The following is a 6,570-nucleotide window of genomic DNA, read 5'->3' as shown; positions in this document are numbered from 1 at the left end:
AGTGTTCTGCAACCACTACTTATATGCTTTTTCATTGTGAAATGGGTCTTTGGTGATCATTCTTTTTCATGGAGTGCATCTATCTTTCTCAGTTAAGATTTTCGGCTTTTACTTCCCCAAAGGTTACATCTATAATAATTGTGTTACCCTACCTGCCCGTGGCCATTTCTCAATTATTATAACTCAACTATTTGTGGTTTCCAGTAGGAGTATGCATCCCATTTCTTCCCATACACAGATGCTTGTTTCATGAATGCCTGTGGTTTATTTCCTCTTCTCCAGAAAATTAAGAGGCCATAGATCAGAGGAGAAAATGCTAATTCAAAGGCCAGGCATGGCATGGTTGAAAGCTTCAGATGGTTTAGAATGCTGGGATTCCTTCAAAGAATTTCTTGAGTCTATGCAGTTTTCAACTCATTAAGGTCAATCCAAGAATATTTGCAGCTTGGTCTATCTGCCCATCCAGGTAAGCTGTGTGCGTGTGTGTGTGTGCATGCTCACTGAGGCTTGGTGAGACTTTAAATATGGTTAATTTTTAAAAAATTTTTATTAAATTAAAAAATTTAATTTTTGGAGTATAGTTGATTTACAAAAATTTTAATTTTTGGTTGATTTACAAAGTTGCTTTAATTTCAGGTGTACAGCAAAGTAGATCAGTTGTACATATACATATATTCATTGTTTTTCAGATTCTTTTCCCATATGGATTATTAAAGAATAATGAATAGAGTTCCCTGTGCTATACAGTAGGTCCTTTTTAGTTATCTATTTTGTATACAGTAGTGTGAGCTTTGTTAATTCTGATTGTGAAGGAAGGTGATCACTGACATGTTCTTACTGGGGACAGTTTTCCAGTTTTGAAGAGACCTGTTGGGATAAACACATTCAAGATAATAGCGTTGGGACAGGACAAAAGCCACATCATTGTAAAAATGCCTTCAACCTGAAACATTCTGATGGAACTGTGCATGAACAATGGACACACACTGCCTAATGTGGTATGTAAAGATAGCAATAACCCTTAATGGCGACTGTAAAATGAAGCATTATGTTAGCCAGTAGAAAGGAAAATGCAAATTGATTCCCTTTTTGTTTAGATGTAAGTGCTTATCAAGGTTAGTAGGTATTCAAGGTCTGTGACACCAGAATAATTTGTTTTATTACAATACATGGAAAAAGAGAGTGCTTGGGGCTTTCTGAGTGACTCGGATGGCCAGAGAAAATTCTACACTCTGGGCTCTTAACAATCTCATTTCAACATATCTCAGACTCTATCTCACAGACAGAAAGGAGGTTCAGAACCGAACCTCCTTTTAAAATGAGATGATGGTATTATAGATGAAAGCTAGTAATATTTTTTTCCTTGGAGAGAATATAGAATTGAAATGAATTGAAAGTTGCATTTTGATTTGAAGGATTTTAGAATTGCCTAATAGACAAAGGCTTTCCAAGTTCATTATCTCAGACTCCTGGACACTAGTAAGATGTTCCCTGTAGACTCTTTCCTATCACAGGGGCTCACTGGACAGCAGACATTATGATATGTGTGAGTCAGTTTGGCTGGAGTACAAACCACACCCAACCCAACCTCCAGGTCTCTCTATACTAAATCTAAGTCTATGGGACTCTTTTATTCTTGTCTGGTCACCAAGGTAACAGCTTAATTTTTGCATGTTGTCACATAGTGACACCTATTGTTTGATACAGCAATTTTTGGCAATGCCTTCATGCATCTCTACCCAGATGGTAGCTCAGGAAGAGGCAAGGTGAGAGGGCAGAAGGAATCATATTGATGGAAAAAGCTTTTCATTTGAAATGCTGAGCCACAGTGAGAGCTACTGAATATCTTCCCTGGATACAAGTGATCTCTCATAACTGGGCTAATTTATAGAGATCCAGACAATGGTAAATATGGTGGCTCAGAATTTCCTTTCAGCTGTTAAGTAGATGCAAAATGCATTTCAAACACATGAATTCTTAAACACATGAATGAACAGATAAAACCAGTTCCATATAAATGGACTTAAACACAGAAATGGATATAGCTCTCTAATTCTTAAGTAGGATGTGGTATTTGGATCTTCCTTCTAGTGGGTTACTGAGTGAAATAATTTTAATGAAAAAAATTAGCCTTTGATTCAGTGGGTTGGTGAATGATGGGAATAACTAGTTAGTTACCACTCTGGGAAATAGTGTGAGTGCAATACCTGGAACAATTACCACCCCCTACCCCCCCACCTTGGGAATAGATCGCTGTCTGTCAAGGGAAAATCACCCAGATAAATAATAAAACACTAAAAATGAAATCAACTGTATCAGTGGTCTTTGCTTTGCAAATCAACAGAAACTAACTTGAGCTAGCTTATTCAAAAAAGGGTATTCATATGAAGGATACTGAAGTTGTCATGAAAGGGCTGAGTCAGGTGGTGTCAGAAAGCATGGAAACATTGATATTGAGGTCCAGGTCTTCCTTCTTGAGATGTATCATTAGTGAACTCAGTTCCCAGAAATTCTCTGTTACAATAAAGACACACATGTAAGAAGGAAGCTGACTGGCCCAGCTTGGGCCAGGGATCTAATAATTCTGCATATGGTAGTTGGAGGGGCAGGGTTGTAAAACTCATGCATGACCCACCACTAAGGGGCCTTTCTGTGGAGTAGCGGAAGAGTCAAAAGAAGGAAAAGTGTGAGTTGGATAGACACCACCAAACATGTCAATTATAATGGTAAAATAACAAAGGTTTTTGTTTTCGGCAAATACTGATCTCATTTGAGAGACAGCAACTCTGAGTCTAGAATAAACTACAAGTATCATAGCATGGGGTTTTCCCGGTGGCTCAGTGGTAAAAGTACCTGTTTGCCAATGAAGGAGATGCAGGTTTAGTCCCTGTGTCAGGAAAATTTCCTGGAGAAGGAAATGGCAACCCACTTCAGTGTTCTTGCTTGGGAAATCCCATGGACAGAGGAGCCTTGAGGGTTATGGTCCATGGAGTCACAAAGAGTTTGGCATGACTTAGTGACTAAACAACAACAACAATAGCAGAGTCCTTGAGCCTTTCATAGTCCATCTTTCTTCAGTTTTCCATCTCAGGCCACACTATTCCCCTCCCACATACTGTAAAAAATTCACCCATAGAACAGTCAGATATAGAACTTATTGTAGATCCCTGTGAAGAAAGCTGATCGCCGAAGAATTGATGCTTTTGAACTGTGGTGCTGGAGAAGACTCTTGAGAGTCCCTTGGACTGCAAGGAGATCCAACCAGTCCATTCTAAAGGAGATCAATCCTGGGTGTTCATTAGAAGGACTGATGCTAAAGCTGAAACTCCAATACTTTGGCCACCTCATGCGACGAGTTGACTCACTGGAAAAGACTCTGATGCTAGGAGGGATTAGGGGCGGGAGGAGATGGGGACAACAGCGAATGAGATGGCTGGATGGCATCACCAATTTGATGGACGTGAGTTTGAGTGAACTCCGGGAGTTGGTGATGGACAGGGAGACCTGGCGTGCTGTGATTCATGGGGTCGCGGAGAGTCGGACACGACTGAGCGACTGAACTGAACTGAACTGAACTGAAACATGAAGCATATCATCTGTACTCCCACCCCCTTGCTTATCCCATGCTCTGTGACCCAGAATATGACTCCTCCCCCCTATCTGGGTGTTGGCCTTCTAAAGCACTTAGCAGGTTTTGAATATCACCTCCTCCAGGAAGACCTCTCTGTCACCACCATCAATCAAATCCTCAGCTCACTGTGGCTTCTCCCCAGTGTTTAGAACATGAGAGATAGATTTATTTTTCATGTTTGTAGCCAAAGATGAGGACTATATTTTTTTGCATCTTTGAATCCTCTACAGCATCTGGGCCAGATGTTGGCACAAGAAGTGCTCTTTGCAAAAAGGAGTTAGGCGAAGTCAATGTGAATACAAATTGGAGGACTCTAGAACATCTCTCCTTCTCTGCTGCTCCCCAGAGTGGCGTGGTTGTCCCCTGGACTTTCCTCTTGCAGCCTATAGGTGGCAATGAGAGGTTTCTCTCTCCAGCTCTTCTTTCCTTCAGGTCTGATGGTAATGACAGATCATTCAGGAGCATGCTGTGTTTGGAATGAAACCAACGCAGCAACAGTGTTATACACACTTCAGTCCCTATCATTCTTGACAGGATTTTTATATGGGGATTTTATGACGAAAGCCTTCATATCCCATCACACCTTCCCCGAGCCATTCATTCCTGGGGGAATATTTATCTACAATCATGAAAAAAAAATCCAAGAAAACCTGCAACATATTGCTATTACCCAAAGTAAGCAGCCTCCATTGTTCCTGTTATTGGGCTACACAGACCCACATGCTATTTCGGCATGTAATGTATATACAATGGACACGTTTTTATAGTTACACATTCGCTTATACCAACTATACGAGCATATGCTGTATACAGCAACCTTTCCCGGACATGGAGTAGCAAAGTAGTCACACACACGTACACACAGAACACAGAAGGAAAGGAAAGAATATTATTGTTTTCACTCCTTCATAAATAAGCCTCATTTTTATGCCAAAAGTTGGGGAGGTTGGTGATAGAAACTAGCACAACACTGTGAAGCAATTACCCTCCTATCAACATTAATTAAAGTAAAAGAAGTGAGAGGAGGGGCGCAGAATTCTAAATGAGGCGAGATACAGGCTTTTCTAAACATTTTACATCTTTCACCTTTTTCTCTGTGTCCAGTTTGCTAAATCCGCTCCCAGCAATCAAGGCCAGCACACTCATTTGCCTAATTTGGAATTAGAGAGAATGTGGATTGATTTTTCAGCTTCTTTCAGAATACAAGGGAAGGGCCATCTGTTAGGATGAACGGGGTGTGTAAATCCTTCTTGACTCATCTTCTCTGACAACAGGGATGGAAGAGTAGCTGGTGGACCGCGGCATTCTTTGGATTCGTGGTAAGAAATTCACCCTCCCTCCGAGAAGTCCATCAGTTAATATTAACAAGCAGAAAGAGTAAGAGCCACTTGGCAGGAAGCTCTGAATTTCCCCCAGACTCTGAGTCAAGAGGTCATCAAGGAAGGAGTCTGGTTGTAAAGTACACCTATCTTCCTGTGATGAGAGTGACGACCGGGGTGACTGGAATCAGAGTGTAGCCTACCCTCCTTTGGCAAACAAACACCCACTCTAGTAAGTGCCTTTTAATGTGCATCGAGGCTGTGTCTAGGAAAAGGATGCACATTGGCAAGTACAGAGCTGTAAGGGGATCACTTTGACATGCCGATAAAGCTTATTGGTTTACTTTGGACTTGGCTTTATCATTTACTGAAGGATATTATTAGTGTGGAGATGATAGCCATTTTCGGACTTCTCGAACAAAAGCCAGTGAAATGTATATGAGCAAGAGGTCTGTTATGGAGAATCCTACCCTGTTTGTTCAGTGACTTCGGGATCCTAATCTTGCAACTTAACAGAGATAAGACTCAGAGCAGAGAAAAAGAGCCCACCCAGTTTGGGGCCCCTAGGAAGACGAAAGTCAGTCGTGTTAAAAATGGAAGCCCATCCAACTCTGAGCATGTGTGTCATTTTCTCTTATTGCAAATATGATATTATAAAAATAGGCTTGCTCTTTGGAGCCAGATGGCACGCAATACGTCTGAAGCTAAATCCAGTCTTGTGACAGTGGTCATCGCCAGCGAGGAACCACTTGGTCTGTGATGCCAAACTATTCGGTTCTTTGTGAGTCTTTTCCATCAAGCAAGCTCTTCTGTACTTCTCTGAGTGTAAAGAAACATACATGCCCCTTGATGACTGTGGGACTATTGTTTTGCGAGGTATCATTTTGTTTGTTCTGTGTTTCATCTACCTCACTCTTCTTTAGAAAAAATAATGAAGAATACATAAATAATAACCTTGGTACTTATCATCAACTAGCTTGTTGCTTCACAATGGATTTCACAGCTTACTTTTCAATGACTTCATTGATTGACTGATGTATCCATTAATTCAGCAAAGTCTTCAGTTGCTTACAAACCAAGATTGTAGGAGCTCAAGTCAAATGATGTAAGTTGGATTCGTCAACACACAGATTTTAAAAACCATGTCATCTTGGGAAACCCTTTACATTTTTCTCAGTTCTAGCTTCTATGGCTTATTTTTATTAAACATAATCCTCCTAATTGTTCCTAAAACTATCATTTATAAAAGTGATTTCTAAACTGTAAAGTACAATGCAAATACTTTTGATTCTCAGAGGTTAGGAGTGGAATATTATATAAGTTAAATATAAGCATATTTTAAACATCTATTGCATGCTCAGAAATATGTGAGGTGTTTTATAGATAAAAGGACTAAATTGACAGAGTTTCTATACTCGAGAAAATTCAAGTCTATGAGAAGAAAATAATTTAGTCATGGAAAGCACATAGATTTAGCTATTGAGTTGTCTGAAAATTTTCTATAAAGTAATCTGTTTGCCAGGCAAGGCCATTAACATTGTGATTCTCTGTGCTCCTTGGTCTGATTTTGCAATCACCTATGTAACATGGGAGAAGGGAATGGCAACCCACTCCAGTGTT

At 40.2% G+C, this 6,570-nt stretch overlaps 1 long non-coding RNA gene across 1 annotated transcript; it reads left to right on the top strand.

The window, feature by feature from the left end:
- The first annotated feature begins 853 nt into the window (after window positions 1-853).
- LOC129550015 (uncharacterized) lies at window positions 854-5,688 on the top strand. Its single transcript, XR_008684759.1, has 3 exons — window positions 854-998; window positions 4,906-4,950; window positions 5,614-5,688. It is a non-coding gene; the product is annotated as an uncharacterized LOC129550015 (long non-coding RNA).
- Window positions 5,689-6,570: the final 882 nt, after the last annotated feature.

Source organism: Moschus berezovskii, chromosome 21 (assembly GCF_049115385.1).
Source record: "Moschus berezovskii isolate FMDL1 chromosome 21, NW_MosBer_1.0, whole genome shotgun sequence".
In the NCBI taxonomy this organism is placed as follows: domain Eukaryota; kingdom Metazoa; phylum Chordata; class Mammalia; order Artiodactyla; family Moschidae; genus Moschus; species Moschus berezovskii.
The sequence above is the reverse complement of the archived record's forward strand: the minus strand, read 5'-3'. Positions and strand labels throughout refer to the sequence as shown.